This window comes from Carcharodon carcharias, chromosome 37 (genome assembly GCF_017639515.1).
Source record: "Carcharodon carcharias isolate sCarCar2 chromosome 37, sCarCar2.pri, whole genome shotgun sequence".
Lineage (NCBI taxonomy): Eukaryota > Metazoa > Chordata > Chondrichthyes > Lamniformes > Lamnidae > Carcharodon > Carcharodon carcharias.
In genome coordinates, this window is record NC_054503.1 from 7617002 (window position 1) to 7637708 (window position 20707).

Consider the following 20707-nt stretch of genomic DNA (forward strand, 5'->3'; position numbering starts at 1 on the left):
TTCCTGCCAGTAGATGGGCCTTTGTGGATCCTGATGTTTACTGCAAATGTTTTAGGGGGTGTACTAGTGCAGTTAGTCTTAATCCCAGCCGCTAGATCTTGGATTGAGAAACTGAGGGCACATACAAAATCTGATGTCTGGTGTTTGGAAGACAGTAGAGAAATGGCTTGTGCACCAATGAACATTAGGGCAAGAGATTTATCTGGGACAATATCTGCTATTTCTACAATTGGCCTTGCAGAGTGATTGGTTGCTTGTGCAGTGCAATTTTGCATCAAGATCTCTGGCCTGTGAAAGCTATGGTTTCTGGTGGGCTTCTGGTAATTGACCACATGTTCTAAAGCCGGTGTGTAAGCTTTGTGCTGTTTCAGTACTTGGTCGTGTTTTACTTGGACCGCACGGTGGTCTGGATGTTCTGGGAGCTGATGGTGCAGTGCTTGTTGTAATGGGCTGGGCAGGCAGCTTCAACCACGGTCCATTCAAAAATATTGGCTGCAAATGAGTCCATGGTGTTCACAGTATCTTTACAGTGCAGAAGGAGGTCATTCAGCCCATCCAGTCTGCACTGGCTGTCTGAAAGAGCATTCCACCCAGTCCCAAGCCCCTTGCCTTATCCCCGTAACCTTGCACATTCTTTCTTTTCAGGCAGCAATCCAATTCCCTTTTGAATATCTCGATCGAACCTGCCTCCACCGCCCATTCAGGAAATTTGTTCCAGACTCCAACCACCCTCTGGATGAAAATTTTTTTTGCTCATCACATTTACCCCTTTTGTCAATTATTTTGAATCTGTGTCCTCTAGTTCTTGATGCTCTCTTGAATGGGAACAGTTTCTCACTATTTATCCTGTCCATACTCCTCAGGATCTTGAATATCTCTTATCAAGTCTCCTCTCAGCCTTCTTTTCTCCAAGGAAAACAGCCCCAACCTCACTAATCTACCCTCATAGCTACAGTTCTTGATCTCTGGAATCTTTCCTGTGAATCTCCTCTATACTCTCTCCAATGCCTTCACATCCTTCCTCAAGTATGGCGCCCAAAACTGGACGCAGTACTCCAGATGAGGCCTAATTAGCGTCTTACACAAGTTCAACATGATCTCCTTATTCTTCTACTCAATGCCCCTATTAATAAAGCTGAAGATACCACATGCTTTATTAACTGCTCTCTCAACATGCCCTGCCATCTTCAGTGACCTATGTACGTACACACTGAGGTCCCTCTGTTCCTGTACCTCCGTTAGAGGCTTTCCCTTTATTTCATACTCACCATATCTTTCCTGCCAAAATGAATCACCTTACACTTCTCTGCATTGAGCTTCATCTGCCACTTGTCTGCCCAATCCACCAACATGTCTATGTCCTTTTGAAGTTCAAGACTATCCCGATCAGAGTTGACAACATTTCCAATCTTTGTATCATCTGCAAAATTTGAAATCATGCCCTGTACACCACAGTCTAGGTCGTTAATATATATCAGGAAGAGCAAGGGTGCCAACACTGACTCCTTGGGAACTCCACGACAAATCTTCTTCCAATCTGAAAAACAACCATTTATCACTACTCTCTGTTTCCTGTCACTCAGCCAATTTCTTATCCAAGTGCCAACTTTCCCTTTTATTCCATGACCTAGAATTTTGCTCACAAGTCTGTTGCGTGGCATTGTATCAAATGCCTTTTGAAAATCCATATATGCCGCAGCAACAGCGTTGCCCTCATCAACCTTCTCTGTTACCTTCTCAAAAAACTCCAGCAAGTTAGTCAAACATGATTTTCCCTTGATGAATCCATGCTGACTTTCCTTAATTATCCTACACTTGTCTAAGTGACTATTGATTTTATCCCGTACTATAGTTTCCAGAAGTTTCCCTACCACTGAAGGTAAACTGACTGGCCTGTATTGGCCAGCTTTATCCCTTGTACCCCTTTTTGAAAAAGGGTATAATATTTGCAATTCCCAGTCCTCTGGCACTTCCCCTGTGTCTAAGGAGGACTCGAAGATTATCACTGGTGCTTCTGCAATTTCCACTTTCACTTCCCTCAGTACCCTTGGGCCCATCTCATCCAGTCCTGGTACATTATCTATTTTAAGTAAAGATGGCGTTTCCAACACCACCTTCCTCTCAATTGTAAGTTCTTCTAGTGTACCAGTTACCTCCTCTCTCACCTTGGCCTGGGTGGCAAGTTCTTCTTTGTAAAGACAGATCCAAAGTACTCATTTAACAGTTCTGCTAGTTCTCCAGCCTGCACATACAAGTCTCCTTTTTGTGCCCCTAATCAGCCCTACTCTTTCTTTTACCACCCTTTTATTATTTACATGCTTATATAAGACCTTGGGATTCCTTTTTATGTTCATTGTCAGCCTCTTTACATGCTCTATCCTTGCTTCTGTAATTAGTTTCTTCACTTCCCCACTGGTCCTTCTTTATTCATCCTGATTCTCCATTGTATTTTCTACCTGACATCTGTCATACACGCACTTCTTCCTTTTCATCTTTATCTCTATCTCTCTCGTCATCTGGATTTATTTGTCCTACCTTTCCTCTTCAAGGGAATATATCTCGACTTTGCCTGCAATACTTTTCCTTTAAAGGTGGCCCATTGTTCAGCCACCATCTTTTCTTGCAACATTTGATTCCAACTCGCTCAACTCAGATGCATTCTTATCCCATCGAAGTTGGCTTTCCCCCAATTAATTATCTCTGCTCTGGATTGTTCCCTGTCCTTTTCCATGATTAACCTAAACCTTATGATACAATGGTCACTGTCCCCTAGATGCTCTCCCACTAATATTTGATCCACTGGGCCAACTTATTCCCCAGAGCGATGTCCAAAAGTGCATGTCCTCCATTGGAATGGAAACATACTGCTGCAGAAAATTATCTTGAATACACTCCAGGAACTCCCCTCTTGTCCCTTTGCACTATTCTTATGCCTGTCTATATTTGGATAATTGAAGTCCCCCATTATGATTACTCTATAATTCTTGCACCTCTCTGTAATTCCTTTGCAAATTTATTTCTCTACATGCCTTCCACTAATTGGTGGTCTATATACTACACCAATCAATGTTATTTCACCTTTTTCATTCCTTGCCTCTAGCCAGAGATTCCATCCTTGACCTCTGTGGAACATCCTCTCTCTCCAGTACTGTAATGCCATCTTTAATCAATATTGCCAATATTCCCCCTTCCCCCACCCCACCCCCATCCCCATTCTTTCTTCCCTGTCTCTCCTTAACACCTTGTATCCAGGATTACTATTATTTATGTTAGAAATTGAGTTTTCCATAGCACTGTACAGCATTAGAGACAGAATGTAGGTAGGCAGGGGTAAAAGCAACACAATTTTGGTAATCCTGAGATGAATGGGGATGTAGAGAACCGGATTAGGAAATACAAATTGGGACATGGACAAATATCAATATATTAGAGCAATAGGTTGAAAAGCGACAAGCATTCACAACAGGATGCAATAATTAAGTGTGACTTTAGAAGAACGTGGGAAAATATATGTAAGAACTTTCATATATTACATAGAGAGGGTTTTGCATCTATAGCAGATCCAAAGGGTGTTGCACTTGAAATATGGATGTCACACCCAAGAATGTCATAACCTTGAAAGTACCTGTAGGGCAAACATATTTTGATTTTAACATGTTTTTGATCCAGAAATACAAGGAGACAACAGCTGGTATAAATTGTTCCCAGCACCTGCCCTTTAAAACTTTTTCTCATTTAAACCTGAATCCCAAAGTCCTTTTAAAATGCAGACTGGGATCATGGCAGACTACCCCTCCTCTGAAGTTACCATTAGATGGTGTAGTTCTCCCTGTGAGTTGTGGCAAAGGGGAAATGCATGCGCAGAGTGGTCCTGGCATTTTGCTTACTCTTCATTTGCAATGTTGCACCGTGAAGTCACTTGACAGCAGCACAACAGCAGCATTCTAAGGCATTTCAGAGTATGAGGAAAACAAATGCCAAATGCAAAAAAGCTAAAACCAGACAATCTGGTCCATCAAGCCATACGATCCAAACATAATACACTTTACACACAGCGTTAAATCCCGCTATCTGTCACACAAACTCCTGGAAAAGACAAAAAGCCGGAGGCCAATTTAGGAAATGCTCATTCCTCTTCAATTCCCAAAGGCAGTGTGGTGAGCTCCAGGAGGCCACACTAAATCATATCAAAAATCTAATCTATATTCTCCACTTTCAAGAATACATTCTGCTCCCTTCTGAAGGATGGCTGTGAATCTATATTTACACCAGGCTTTGGTACGCTATTCTGGAGGTCCATAACTCTCTCAAAAGAAATAGTTACCAGTATCTAACTTAACTCTTAGCTTTCATATTTGGAATAGGTAAATGGATGAGTGAGATTAACATGGATTATCAAAGGCATGATTGAAGAGCTGCGACAGAATTACACAGGTGTAAGAAGGGAGTATGGTGGGGTGGGGCATGGTGGTGGCTGAAAGTCCTACCACCAATGGCAAGACAAGGAGGGGTGGTTATACAGGAGGGTGTCAGAAGAATAGTGCATTCAAAGGGATGGAAGGACATTATGTTGGAGGAGATTGTTGAAATTAGGTAGAATTGAGGCCATGAAGGATTTAAATATGAATATTACATTCTAAAATTTAATACATGGGGAATGGGAACCAGTGTAGATTAGCAAGACGTGAGCAAGTGAGCAGTACTTAGTGGGGCAAATTACATGCAGCAGAGTTTAATATAAATTGACGTATTGGGAGGGCAGGGATCAAGAGAACAGTAGGGAGAGTATTAGAAAAGCCTGAGTTTGAAGATGATAGCATGGATATGGGTTTGATTGGTGGGGCAGCTAAAAGTGGCAATGTTGCTGAATTGAAGTAGGTGGACTTTGTGAGAGAGAAGATAGGGGCTTAGAAATTCAGCTCGGGGTCAAACCGGAGGCTGAGGTAGAGAACAATCGTGCTTAGCTGGAGACTGGTCAGGCAGTGAACAAATTAGTGGTGGGGGCTGAAGAAAACAGTTTCAGTCTTTCAATATTGAAAAAGATGAAGACAAGACTCATACAGCACTGGATATCAGACAAGTAGGTTGGCAGCATGGTGGTGGTAGCGAGATATGGCCAGGTGTCAACACATCCATATGTAAGTTATTCCTGTGTCTGTAAATAAATGTTACTGAGGAGCAGCACGCAAATGAGGAAAAGCAGATGGCCAAGAATAGATTCTTGAGGAACTTTGGAGAGGAAGAGGTGGACTTGGGGTTGGGAAGAAAAGCCACTGCTGGACAGGCTTGAGCTGTGCAGGAATTTAGGAATGGAACCATCCTACAACAGTCCCATAGAATTGTACAATACAGCAGGCCCATCGAGTCTGCACCAGTTCTTTCAAAAAGCAATCCAATGTGCATGGAGCGTGACGAGGAAAAGTTTTGAAGGAGGACGTTGTGATTGATTGTGTTAAATGCTGTGCAGAGAGTGAGGAGGAACAATACACTATGATGACATTCATAAAATATATCACCCTTGGCTTTGGTTGAGGGCAATTTTAGTGATAAGAGAATGGTGACAGCCAGACAGCAGGTATTTGAACAGAGTCAAGGGAAATGATGATATATTTAAGGATCCCAAATCAAAGGATGTTGAAGATGTGGCAATAACTTGCCAGGATAAAGGGTGTACGGAAATCGTATCTTCAAGAACTGTATTTTCTTTTAAAAATATTGGAAGGACAATGCATTATTTGGACATTTGAGAATTGACCTGGATTTTTTTTTCATAAGATCATAAATTCACCTTTGACTGTGAGTCTTTTCCAAGAAATCACATGACTTTAGCTAAACAACCAACATGGCATTTGAGGAGGAGAGCTATTTGCTTATTTGAACTGTAATCACTTTAAAGGCTGGAAAAAAAACACTGTTTTAAAAGGAAAGGCCCTGGTGGTTTACTGGAAATCACCCCACGAAGATAACTTTTATGTTTAGGACTTGTTTTCTTTTAACTCAGCTGGGAATAAACTGAGAAGGGAAAAGCTGCCCAACTCGCACTCTCCTTGCCTTGCCTGAAACGCAATGTAGTTATCAGTATCCAGCTTGTGGCCTTGGAGGAGATGCCAGTGTTGGGATGAACCTACTTCATCACTTTGCAGGTGGGTAGATCGAGCAACTGTCTTGCCTCAACCTTTTCTGCTTCTTGCTGTCCTTTGCTGTGACTTTGTTCACAGAGTTCTTGATGTGAGTCTAAGGTGAAGTACTAATTACTCACTTTGGTAATGAAATCCAGCGACTGAGCATTAATTTAGTTTTTCCACTCTTCCCCCAGTTCTGCTTAAAACTTGTTATCTCGTTCAGTTTGCAAAGCTTGGGTTTTTATTTTTGATTTGGTTCCACAGGAACATAGGAACAGGAGTAGGCCATTCAACCCGTTGAGCCTGCTCCGCTATTCAGTTAGATCATGACTGATCATTTACCTCAGCACCATTCTCCACACTATCTCCATATTCCTTGATGTCATTGGTCTCCAGAAATCTATCGTTAGATTTCTGCTTGAACATGCTGAATGATTGAGCTCCCACAGCCCTCTGAGGTAGAGAATTCCAAAGATTCATCGCCCTCTTATTGAAGAAATTCCCCCGCATCTCAGCCTTAAATGACCTAGCCCTTATTCTGAGAATATGTCCCCTGGCTCTAGACTCCCCAGTCAAGGGAAACATCCTATCGATATCTACGCCCTTTAAGAATTTCGTAAGTTTCAATGAGATCACCTCTCATTCTTCGAAACTCCAGAGAATACACGCCCAGTTTCTTCAATCGCTCCTCATAGGACAGACCCAACATCCTAGGGATTAGTGTGGTGAACCCCTGTTGCATTCTCTCTATGGGCAAGTACATCCTTCCTTAAATAAGGAGACGAAAACTGTACATAATGCTCCAGGTGCGGACTCACCAAGGCTCTATACAATTGCAGCAAGGTATCTTTGCTCCTGTGCCCTTCTTGTGATGAAGGCCAGTATACCATTTGCCTTCCTTATTGATTGCTGCACCTGCATGCTAGTTTTAAGTTCCAATTTTGTCTCCACCTCTGTGAAATCGCTAACTTTTCCTGGTGAAATGGTTCCAGAAGTGCTGATCAGCCCTCCAGTACCTTGACCAAGTAACTATTATTTATGCACGAAGTTTGTTAGTAATGCCTTGAAATTCAATAATGTATTAAGAGTTGGATTTGCTGATGCTCTACAGAGCTGAATGTGCCAGAATGTTGTGGGTCTGCTTATTTGTAGGACGGCTTCCAGTGCCTGAATCCTGCGTAAAACAGGAGTAAGGTGCTGGGGGTGCTTAGCAGTCAGAGTGGAGTCTTGGAAAAGCTGCTTCTGGGTAAACAGTGCAGATGCAGATAAATGGGATAGTTTTTTTAAATTCATTTACGGGCGTCACTGGCTAGGCCAGTATTTGTTGCCCATCCCTAATTGCCCTTGAGAAGTTGGTGTTGAACTGTCTTCTTGAACTGCTGCATTCTGTGTGGTGTAGGTACACCCGCAGTGCTGTTAGGAGGGGACTTCCAGGATTTTGATCCAGCGATAGTGTAGGAATGGTGCCAAGTCAGGATGTGAGTGGCTTAGAGGGGAACTTCTAGGTGGTGGTGTTCCCAAGTATCTGCTGCCCTGGTCCTTCTAGATGGTAGTGGGTTGGAAGGTGCTGTCTAAGGAGCTTTGGTGAGTTTCTGCAGTGCATCTTGTAGATGGTACACACTAATGCCACTGTTCATTGGTGGTAGAGGGAGTGAATGTTTGTGGAAGGGGTGTCAGTCAAGCAGGCTGCTTTGTCCTGGATGGTGTCAAGCTTCTTGAGTTGTTGGAGCTGCACTCGTCCAGGAAAGCGGAGAGTATTCCAGCACACTCTTGTAGATGGTGGACAGACTTTGGGGAGTCAGGAGGTGAGTTACTCGCCACAGGATTCCTAGCCTCTGACCAGCTCTTACAGCCACAGTATTTATATGGCTAGTCCAGTTCAGTTTCTGGGCAATGGTAACTCCCAGGAAGTTGATAGTAAGGGAATCAGCGATGGTTATGTCATTGAATGTCAAGGGGCGATGGTTAGATTCTCTCATGTTGGAGATGGTCATTACCTGGCACTAGTGTGGCTCAAATGTTACCTACCACTTGTCAGCCCATGCCTGGATATTGTCCAGATCTTGCTGCATTTGGACATGGTCTGCTTTCAATATCTGAGGAGTTGGGAATGGTGCTGAACATTGTGCAATCATCAGCGAACACCCCCACTTCTGACCTTATGATGAAAGGAAGGTCATTGATGAAGCAGCTGAAGATGTTTGGGCCTAGGACACTACCCTGAGGAACTCCCTCAGTGATGTCTTGAAACTGAGATGATTGACCTCCAACAACCAGAACCATCTGTCTTTGTGTCAGATATGACTCCAACCAGTGGAGAGTTCCCCTCGCCCCCCTGATTCCCATTGACCAGTTTTGCCAGGGCTCCTTGATGCTACACATGATCAAATGCTGCCTTGATGCCAAGGGCAGTCACTCTCACCTCACCTCAGGAGTTCAGCTCTTTTGTCCATGTTTGAACCAAGGTTGTAATGAGGTCAGAAGCTGAGTGACCCTGGCAGAACCCAAACTGAGCGTCAGTGAGCAGGTTATTGCTGAGCAAGTGTCACTTGATAACACTGTTGATGACCTCTTCCATTACTTTACTGATGATGGAGAGTAGACTCATGGAGTGGTAATTGGCCAGGTTGGATTTGTCCTGCTTTTTGTGTACAGGACACACCTAGGCAGTTTTCCACATTGCCAGGTAGATGCCTGTGTTGTAGCTGTACTGGAACAACTTGGCTCGGGGTGCAGCAAGTTCTGGAGCACAAGCCTTCAATACTATTGCTGGAATACTGTCAGGCCCATAACCTTTGCGGTATCCAGTGCCTTCAGCCGTTCCTTGATATCATGTGGAGTGAATCTAATTGTCTGAAGACTGGCACCTGTGTTTCTGGGGACCTCCAGAGGAGGTCGAGATGGGTCATCTACTCGGCACTTATGGCTGAAGATTGTTGCAAATGCTTCAGTCTTATCTTTTGTACTGATGTGCTGGGCTCCCCCATAATTGAGGATGGGGAGATTTGTAGAGCCTCCTCCCTAGTGAGATGTTTAATTGTCCACCACCATTCACGACTGGATGTGACAGGACTGCAGAGCTTAGATCTGATCTGTTGGTTGTGGAATCGCTTAGCTCTGTCAATCACTTGCTACTTATGCTGTTTGGCACACATGTTGTCCTGTGTTATAGCTTCACCAGGTTGACACCTCATTTTTAAGTGTGCTTGGTGCTGCTCCTGGCATGCCCTCCTGCACTCTTCACCGAACTAGGGTTGATCCCCTGGCTTGGTGTTAAAGGTAGAGTGGGAGATATGCTGGACCGTGAGCTACAGATTGTGATTGAGTACAATTCTCCTACTGCTGATGGCCCACAGTACCTCACAGTTGCCCTGTTTTGAGTTGCTAGATCAGTCCGAAATCTATCCCATTTAGCACGGTGGTAGTGCCACACAACACGATGGAGGGTATCCTCAATGTGTTTGTCTACAAGGACTGTGCGTTGGTCACTCCTACTGATACTGTCATCAACAGATGTGTCTGCAGCAGGTAGGTTGGTGAGGTGAAGTATGCTTTTCCCTCTTGTTGGTTCCCTCACCATCTGCCGCAGACCCAATCTCACAGCTATGTCCTTTAGGACTCAGCCAGCGGTGGCACTACCAAGCCACTCTTGGTGGTGGACATTGAAGTCCCCCACCCAGAGTACATTCTGTGCCCTTGCCACCCTCTGCTTCTTCTAAGTGTTGTTCAACGTGGAGGAGTACTAATTCATCAGCTGAAGGAGGGCAGTATGAAGTAATCATTGCCATGAGACTTCATGGGGGCTGGAGTAGATGTTGAGGACTCCCAGGGCAACTCCCTCCCGACAGTGTACCACTGTGCCATCACATCTGCTTGGTCTGTTCTACCGATGGGAAAGGAGATACCCAGGAATGGTGATGGTGGTGTTTGGAACATGATTCTGTGAGTATGACTATGTCAGGCTGTTGCTAGACCAGTCTGTGAGAAAGCTCTCTCAATTCTGGCACAAGCCCCCAGATGTTAGCAAGGAGGACTTTGCAGGGTTGACAGGGCCTGGGTTTGCCATTGTCATTTCCGGTGCCTAGGTCGATGCTGGGTGATCTGTCCAGTTTCATTCCTTTTTATTGACTTTGTAGCAGCTTGATATAGCTGAGTGGCTTGGCCATTTAAGAGTCAACCACATTATTGTGGATTTGGAGTCATATGTAGGCCAGACCAGGTAAGAGCATCAGATTTCCTTCCCTAAAGGGCATTAGTGAAGCAGATGGGTTTTTGCAACAATCAACATCGGTTTCATGGTCATCATTAGACTTTTAATTCTACATTTTTGTTGAATTCAAATTCCACCACCTGCCATGGTGGCATTCAAACCCGGGTCTCCAGACCATTATCCTGGGTCTCTGATTTCCAGTCCAGTGACAATACCACTATGCCACTGCCTCCCCTATGTGCATTCAGTTCACTGTCAAGCAACTGGATGGCTCATCTATGGTTTTTATCCCATTTTGTTCCACCTGGGGTACAGTAGCATTAGGTTATGTTACTGAACTAGTTCAAATCCTGCCAACGCAGCTGTTGTCAGCCGTGACTCAGTTGGTAGCACTACCCGCTTCTGAGTCAGAAGGTTGTGTGTTCATTCCAGAGACTTGAGCATAAAATATAGGCTGGCAGTCCAGTGAAGTACTGAGGGAATGCAGCAATGAAGGACATACCTCCTTTCAATTGAGACGTTTAAATGAGGCCTGTTTGCTCTCTCAGGTGGACGTAAAAGATCCCATGACACTATTCCAAAGAAAAGCAGGGGAGTTCAGCCCCGGTGACCTGGTGAATATTTATCCTTTAATGAACATTATTAAAACAGATTATCTGGACATTACCTCATTGCTGTTTGCGCGAGCTTGCTGTGCCTAAATTGGCTGCCATCCTTCCTGTGTTACAACAGTGACTACATTTCAACAAAACGTATTTAATTGGCTTTAAAGCGTTTTGGAACGTCCTGAGATCGTGAAAGGCACTGTATAAATGCATGTCTTTCTTTCTTTCGCACACTGCAGCTCTGGTGACAACAGGAGACAATAGACAATACTCTGTGCCATCTTCTAGACCATGGGACACAGAATACAGGATGATGTGTCTGAGGGCTTTCAAGATCTGATAGCTGACATTAGACTAGCCATTCTGCTGACCATTGAGAATACAGATCCTGGATCCAGTGGAATGTTGGCAGCTGGAAGCAACCTTTCTTGAGGTTGCTGTCACCCAGGACAGCTGCAGAGACTGGCCTCAAAGGACTACGTTCATAACATGTAGGAAAATGCTCTGGTATAAGCTCCAGAAATGCAGCCAGAGCGGTTCCCTTCTAGGAACTAGCTGCTGTGAGGGGAAGTCCTCCTTGGTCCTATGAGTGCCTTGTAGCACAGTAGCCGGCCGCCTTTTGCAATACTGACCCTCGGCTCACACCTAGAATGGCAGCAAGAAAATGGAACACCCAGGGAAAGTAGGTACTGAGTAGTTTGGCTTCTGCTTATTTGGAGTTTGTTGTGTTAAAAGGGAACATGGCCTCCTTCTCTGCTGTATCATTCTAGTCTATGATTTTATGTGTCCTTATGTGAAACTGTTTTATTCCTGGAGATTAGTGTATACAGGAAATGGTATACTTATTTTCTTCTGGCATTCATTCAGCTGATTACTATTCATTTGATCATGTAGCGGTAAAGAGGGCTGATGTATTGTGATGTCTCAGGGTGGGTCCTTTATTGAAGGATTAGGTTTTATTTGAAGGAGGTGGGCCTGGTTACAAAAATAGACTGCGTTAAACAGAAGAGAAGTCATCAGTTATCTTCTCATTCCTCTTGCAGCAATTACTGAGGAGGCACTGAGATCGCCCCTGGTAGTAATCTGTTTACTATATCAAATGTACTTCTCTGCTGGAGACTTTGAATTGATGAGTATTAAACACCCAGGAGCTTATACAGATTCAGCAACTGATATTTACAATCAGGTGATGATATGAAACACAAAAACAATAAATAGCGAAACTACATCTGAACATGCATACAGCGCTGACAGTCCTTAAATGGACTTGTTGCTCTTAGTAAGAAGAACCTTGGCAGATCCTGGTAGTCCACTACATCAAGTACTGGTTTCTGGCAAGGCAGATTTGCTAAGTATTGCCTTGCATAACTTCTCGTGCACATTGCGACATAACATCTCAAATGAAAAAAAGCATCCTTTTCTATTGCCATAGTAGAACTCTGGAACAACGACTTTTAATCTCATAATTTCTTTTGAAATGGAGATTTTCAGGTGAGTATAACAATATTGCATTCGGGTTTATAATTTACAAAAATCCAAGTAGGTATGTTTTGCAAGTGTAGAGCTAGACAGGATTTATACCATATAGAAGTAAAAATGTAGTTATGTCTGTAGTGTTCCAATGTGTTCTTTAATTAAAAATGCAGCAAGAAAATCCACACACAATTAAAAAAACCCTTGGAAAAAGAGTAAAGCTCTTGCTGCTTAATTACAGCTAACTAACCAAGCAAGAAGAGTGGTGGTTGGGTGGCAGGATAATTTGAGCTGAGGGGTGATATATTGACTGATGCACTGCTTTAAATTACTGATTCCTGTCAAACTGCTAGTAGGTTTGGACTGTGGTGTAGTAGTGCTTCAAGTCTCAGTTCTTCACTGGGGCAGTACTGATTTAATGGGAGGTTGGGCTCTGTTGCACCCTTATCACGGAAACTTCTCAAACCTAAATTCCAGTTTAAAAATAAACAAGTTAGGAGTAAAAAGCAACATCGTATGAATTAAATGTTAAAGAGGAACACTTTTGAAGCAGACAGTATGAAAGAATTAGACCTGTTCCTGGAGAGAAAAGGGTATGTTGAGAGGGTTTATGGGATTGATTAGTTTAATGGGACAGACTTTTGTGATAAAACTCTTTTCCTCTTCGTCAAAATTCTTACAAGTTATTGCAGTTCTTACTGCTGCCAGTGAGGAAAATTGAAAAGCTTAAAATGCTTAAGGTATTTCAAAGGAGTTTTTTTTCTCCATTTTTACCTAGACCAACCTCACTTCCAGTATGTTTTTTATACTTTGCTGTTTTCTGGCTTCACTGCGTCACACCGCGTATATGTGACAGAGAGAGCAGGTCACTTGTTTCCAGGACTCCCAACACCATTCATTAACAAGCTACCAGGAGACTTGCGTGTGTGGCCTGCGGTGAGACTCAGCTTGTTCTCCCTTTTTTAATGTGGCCTATTTCACCCAGTTATGAAAACATTATTTAAAATGATACAGATATCAGTAAACCAATGCTGAATTTTTTTTTGGATCTTCCTTAATTATTTTACAGTGAGTTAACTGTGATTTCTTTTTCTGGGATGTTCCAAAGTATTGCGGCTGTTATGCAGGGTGAAATTGGATCACAAGATACAGGATGTGCAGGCTTAACATTTACAGCATTAACATAACAGAAAACACTGACAGTAACTTGATATTTGCTCCTGGGGTTTAGAGCTGTCTGTCTGAACTAATGAAAGAAAATGGCAATTAAAAAATGAACATTACAAGAATATTAGAAATCAGCAATGATTTCACGATCTTGAACTACTGATAGCACTTCATTATCCGAGAGTCTCATTCTCATTAGCCGCATTTCCCACAGGAGCTGCTTGTCATCATGTTGTCTCGTTCAGCTCAAAGAGCAGAACAGTCTGGTATGCAGATGTCTGGCTGAATCCTGTTATCGACCAATACGTGACACACTTCGGGCACCAAACCTGCCACTTTTCCTCCCCCAGAGACAAAGCTTATCGCCATAGTGAGACACTCGGCACAGCTGTTCATTTGAGAGCTGGGAGCTTCCCTTCTGAGGACAGACTGATCAGCTCAGGTACTGAGCCTGTTCTGCTGACTCAATTGATCAGGTAGGTTTTGCATAATTGGCATTTTGACCTTTCACTTCTCGGATCAGTGTTCAGTCCAGTGGTAGAGGTTAAAGGTCAAAGTGTTACTAATGAATCAAAGGAAAGTCCGCAAATCTGACCGAAAGAATCCAAGGTGAAATGGGTTTGGCCTGTCTCAATTGAGTAATCATGAGCTAGTAGCACAGAACTTCCCCAAATTCACCACAAATTGGAACTAAATTGGGCTGTAATTTATAGAGGCCACAGCATGGCTCGGATAGGAAAAGGAAAAATATTGTACTGCTTCAACAGTGTGTGCTCTTCACAGATTTGGAGGTAGAGTAGAGGAAGTTTGTTCTGCGATTAGCTGTTCTGTGTAACTGCCTTCAAAAGACCCCATGCTGATACTGGGTGCTGAGCACAGAATTCACACGAGAAAAATTTTCAAAATGAGCATTCGAAACTTACAGAAAATCACTTCTGACTTCCACATTTCTCCCATGTGGAGCTATATTTTTAATACCTAGTGTCTTTTGAAAAATTTATATTAAGAACTTTGGGGGAGTTCCAAAGGACAGTGAGTTATGATTAAAAGAATGGTTGCCAGTAGAGTAGTGGGAAGAGTGCACGCAATCCAATGTTGGAGGAACAGAGTACAGTAATATAGGTACAAGTGAAAATTAAATCACAAGGAAAGAATATGTCCCCTAACATTTTACTGCAGAAAGGCAGCCACTTCATTAAGATAAATGCTTTTCCCTAAAGGTTTTTAGATCTCTTAAGGAAATGGTGGAAAGTTGTCGCTGGTTTTATTGATTTTTGGATAACAATATTCCCTTTACAGCTACTTGGGGTAAGAAAATAAAGCCAGCTAAAAATGTATGAAAAATGGTGGGTTAGCCAGAAATGTACATATTAGAGGTTGGCACCATTCTCACAGAGAGTAAATCATCAGTTAATAAAATTGGGACAACACTCTTTAAATAAATGAGAAAGTGCAAATATTGGACATTTATCCACTTGCAGGAAGGTCTCATGCACCTCTATCTTACTGCAGACATCATTTTCAAAGTATTTAAAAAAACAAGAGGGAATTTCAATCTTGTCCTACTGGTTTTTCTGAACTTGATAATCTGGTCATTGCTCAGGATCATCAGAGCCCAGGATTTACAACCAGCTGCCAATCTACATAAACTTCCCTCAAAAATCTGCCTCTAATTAATTTCAGGAAGTCCCTATTTAGCCCGTTTCTCAACAGGAACTGCCTGAGCAATGGGTTTAGAAAGGACAAGCCAGGTTAAACATAGCTGTTAGCAGTTGAACATGACAACTGTACTATGGCCATTAGATGGCTGTGATGTCTGGGTGAAAAGGTGAAGCTGTGCAATGCCATAGGAAATTTACTGACTAAGATACTGGAAATATTATATCAGTCTTGTCTGTAGGCTGCGGAAAAGTGAAGAGATGCAAGACCTATCCATGTGCCTCCTCCTGCCCTACTGTTCGCAAATCTTTCATGTGAGATATTAATTTACATGTACTTGCTCCAACCTAATGTACTGTATTTGCTGGTATTGAGTGGTATAGTCTGTTTAACGTGAGGAAGACCAACATATCTTGTAACTTTATTAAATTAACTTTTTAACAAATAGTAACTTACAAAAGGGAATTGGGGAAAAGAGCAGGGAAGTGGGACTGATTAGTAGCTCTTTCAGAGAACCCAGTTAGACATGATGGACCAAACAACCGCCTCCATGCTTTATGATTCCATATGTCCATTCTGTCTGCAAGTGTGCAGTGCCTATCCTAGTCTCACTTTGACTTTTTCAACATTTGGCATCTTGCGCGCACCAGCTCAGCCCATTACAAACATCTGGAGAAAAATGTCACATCTTCCTCCTGGGCATCCTGCAACCTCGGGTCTAAATATTGATTTTAGCAACTTTAGGCTGCGGCTGTTTCCTCCATTTTCTTGCCTGTTTCTCTATTCCAACTACACCTCATTTCCAATTTCCTTTTGTTTTTGCATGCCATTTCACTTCCTGTTCTCAAACATTTGAGCTCATTAACAGCCAATGCATGATACTTGTCAACATCCCAGACTCTGCACTTGTTATTCACCCCTCCCTTCTTCGTTTAGTGCCATTTTGCTCAGGTTGGGGGAAACAGCGGCGTAATGGGAATGTCACTGGGCTAGCAATCCAGCGATTCAGGCTAATGTTCTGGGGGCACAGATTCAAATCCCACAACTGGTGAAATTTAAATTCAATTAAAAATAACCTGATTGAATTGAAAGCCAGTCTTAGTAATGACGGCCATGACAACTAGCATCGATTGTCGTAAAAATCCATCTGCTTCACTAATGCTCACCTGGCCTGGCTTACATGTGACTTGATACCCACAGCAGTGTAGGTGACTCTTAACTGCTCTCTGAAATAGTCTACCAAGCCATTCAGTTCAAAGCCAATTAGGGATTGGCAACATATGCTAGTGCTGCCAGCAACACCTCTATTCTATGGAAGAACAAATTTAAAAAGGTTTAATGGCGTACACTTAAAAGGGTGCCTCTATACTTTTTCTTTTATTATGCTGTTGAGCTTGCTGCATATTTTCAACAATTTCTACCGGAGGCAAAGGGTGCGCCAAGGCCAAGACTCGCTCCTCCAGAGCTGGTCTCCAGTTCCCCGTTGGCCGTATCCACCGGCTGCTGTGCAAGGGTCACTATGCTGAGCATGTCGGGGCCGGAGCCCCTGTCTACCTGGCTGCTGTCCTCGAGTATCTGATGGCTGAGATCCTCGAGCTGGCCGGCAACGCGGCCCGGGACAACAAGAAGACCCGCATCACCCCCCCGCCACCTGCAGCTCACCATCCGCAACACCGAGGAGCTCAACAAGCTGCTGGGAGGGGTCGCCATAGCCCAGGATGGGGTTCTGCCCAACATCCAGGCTGTGCTGCTTCCCAAGAAAACCGGCCACCCCAGCAAGGTTTATGCCGGAAGGGGCGAGATCAGAAAAAGATCTGGCTAGCAATAATTATGCACATTAAGTCTGTAGCACCCTTCTCAGATGTAGCTGAGAGTCTTTTGCCTGTTGTTGCTGACTAGATGTTGGGCTTGCACCTGGTGACTACCAGCTGCAGATACCTTTGAAGTCAACAAAACTAGGTCTTGAGTTTCAGTGAAAGAAAGGCCCTCATTCACACAACTTAGCTGCCAGCACATGATGAAAAAATGGCAAGGCCTTGTGTGCTTCTGCCATATCAAGTACAAGTAACAGCGAAACTCCCCAGTTACTTATAAAAAAAAATTGTGCAATGATAATACACCTTCCACATCAAAATACCTCCAAGTGCCTCACATACAATGAATTACTGTTTCAAATGCAGTGAATGTTTTAAGTAAACCCAGCAGCCTTTCTACACCAGTAATGTTGAACAGGCAGCGATGAGATGAATGATCAGTTAATCCGCTTTTGTTGGTATTGGGTTGGGAGAGAAACCTTAGCCAAGATATCAGGAGAACTCTTTGATCACCTTGGAATAGTGCCATTGATTTTGAGACCTGAACCACATGGATTACGTTTGAACGAAGTAGGCCATTTGCCGCCTTGAGCTTTTTCTGACATTCAAGCATTGAAGAGGCTGCAGAAAACATTCATGAGAATGGTTCCAGGGATGAGGAATGTCGGTTACTTGGATAGATTGGAGATGTTGGGACTGTTCTCCTTAGGGAAGAAAAGATTGTCAGGAGATTTGATAGAGGTATTGAAAATCATGAGGGGCCTGGAAATGCTGTTCCCACTGGTGGACGGATTGAGAACCAGAGGACACAGATTTAAGGCAATTGGCAAAAGAAGCAAATGGCAACATGAGGAGAAACTTGTTCTTGCAGCGAGTGGTTAAGATCTGGAATGCGCTGCCTAATAGTGTGTTGGAAGCACAGGGCATTCAAGAAGTAATTGGATTATTAACTGAAAAGAAAGAATGAGCGTGGTCATGCGCATTCAAGGCATTCCAGGGGGAATGGCATTGAGTTTTTCATTTGGAGAGGTGATGCAGACATGACGGGCTGAATGGCCTCCTTCTATGCTGTAACAATTCTGTGATTATGTGAATTCAGTGATTCAGTTCGACTATGACTTTGATTTGCACTTCAGCATCCACAATGTTTTCAGGGAGCAAGTTTGAGATTTTTATGACCTTTGTATGAAAAAGTGCTTTCATAGGCAAATGACCTAGCCCTAATTTTAAGGTTAGAATCATGGAAAGTTTACAGCGCAAAAAGAGGTCACTGAGCCCATCATGAATGTGCCAGCTGAAAAATAAGCCACCCAGTCTAATCCCACTTTCCAGCATACCCAGACACCTTTTAAATGAGTTGAGGGGTCCTGTCTCTACTGCCCTTTCGGGCAGTGAGTTCCAGACCCCCACATCCCTCTGGGTGAAAAAATGTTTCCTCATCTCTCCTCTAATCTTTCTACCAATCTTTTTTTTTGAAAAATATACTTTATTCATAAAATATCTGGAAGAACTTTACAAAGCATTTCAAAATCGCCATCACGAAAAGTACAATCAGATTCAACTTTTACACATGGATCACAAGGTGCATCAATGCAATCAATGAATATTACAATCATTTCAATATGGTCTTTACAGAAAATCAGACAATGATATTGGAGTTATCAATATACATCTTGTTGCACTCTGAGGTGCTTCAATACAATTAGTATTCAATGCATACATTCATTGTGAGCTGTACAGCCCGAGGGGCTCTAAACAGTTCCCAGCCTCTCGGTGCACTATGGCAGAAAGGTCTTAGACAGCAACCTTTCTCCATTACGCCTTTGCGGCGGCTGCCCCAAGCTTTAGTGCGTCCCTTAGTACATAGTCCTGGACCTTGGAATGTGCCAAGACTGCAATGCTCGGTCGGGGACAACTCTTTGTGCTGGAAGACCAACAGGTTTCAGGCAGACCAAAGAGCGTCTTTCACCGAGTTGATGATCCTCCAGCTGCAGTTGATGTTTGTCTCGGTGTGTGTCCCTGGGAACAGCCCGTAGAGCACAGAGTCCTGTGTCACAGAACTGCTCGAGATGAACCTCGACAGAAACCACTGCATTTCTCTCCAGATCTTCTTTGCAAAGGCACAATCCACAAGGAGGTGAACAATGGTCTCGTCCTCACCACAGCCACCTCGAGGGCAACGTGCAGAGGGGATGAGACTCCTGGCGTGTTGGAAGGATCTGACGGGGAGGGCCTTTCTCATCACCAGCCAAGCTACATCTTTGTGCTTGTTGGAAAGTTCTGGCGATGAGGCATTCTACCAAATGACTTTGACAGTCTGCTCGGGGAACCATCCCACAGGATCCACCCTCTCCTTTTCCCGCAGGGCTTCTAAGACGTTACCTGCTGACCACTGCCTGTTGCACTTGTGGTCAAAGGTGTTTCTCTGCATAAATTTTTCCATAAGGGACAGGTGGTACAGCACAGTCCAACTACTTGGATCGTTCCGCGGCAGCGTGGCCAGACCCATCCTTCACAACACCTGGGACAGGTAGAACCTCAGCATGTAGTGACATTTGGTGTTTGCGTACTGAGGGTCTACACATAGCTTGATGCAGCCGCACATAAAGGTGGCCATCAGTATGAGGGCGATGTTGGGCATGTTTTTAGTCTTTCTACCAATCACTTTAAATCTATGCCCCCTAGTCACTGACCTCTATGCTTAAGTAGATAGGCCCTTCCCATCCACTCTCTCCAGCCCCTCACAGTTTTGTACACCTCACATCCCTTTGTCCTGTGCTTCCTGCCACCAGAGGATATTGTTTCTCTGTATCTAGCTTATTGAATCCCTTTATCATTTCAAAAACCTCGATTAGAACACCCCTCAACCATCTAAACTCGAGAGAATACAAACCAAGATTTAAAAAAAAATGCCCCATGCTTGACAGTTACAGAAAATAAATGCTGGGATGGGTAGATAGAGCACAGCTGATGTTTAGAAGCGTATGCCTTTTGTGTTGACTAATCAGTATCTGAATATTCATGTGATGGTGGACAAGAGTTCAGACCTGCTAAATAAAACATATGCTACCTTACAGTAAAGAGACATAAGCAACCAGATGTCTTTCAGTTCTAATCTTTAAATTAAAATGAAAAGGCTCAACATCTAATCCCCATGTTATGACAGATCAGATTATTTTGTTCATTGCAGTTTTAGTATCAAAAAATGAAAATGCCATGAATTCAGAGGGTTCCAGATGCGATTTTTAAAATCCTTCATATATTTTTGAATAGATAATGATTAAAAACTAGGTTGAACTGTGAATATATGCTAACAAATGATTTTATAACATGCATTCTTCCAGCATTAAACTGTCCCGGGGCTAACAGTGGTATGCTGGTGCTATTCGAGGAGGGTAGCGAAAACTGAAATCTGCATTTGCTTTGTGTGCCATTTATTCTGTATTCCAAGATATGCATTGTCTCTTTCCAGTGCAAAGTGCCCAACCTGTCAAGTGTGAATGATTTCATTGCTGCCTTAGGCCTGATTCTGTTTTGGCTCACTCCATTGTTGTCTGTGGTATAGTAATGCTCTTGAATAGCCCATTCCTCCATTAGCGGTATAACAACTGCAAATCAGTAGTCTATAACAAACTTGACTAAAGTTATAAATTATCA

General features: G+C 43.2%; 1 pseudogene; it reads left to right on the plus strand.

Moving 5' to 3' along the window:
- LOC121272961 overlaps window positions 1-17058 on the plus strand; it is a 43824-nt pseudogene extending 26766 nt beyond the window's left edge.
- Window positions 17059-20707: the final 3649 nt, after the last annotated feature.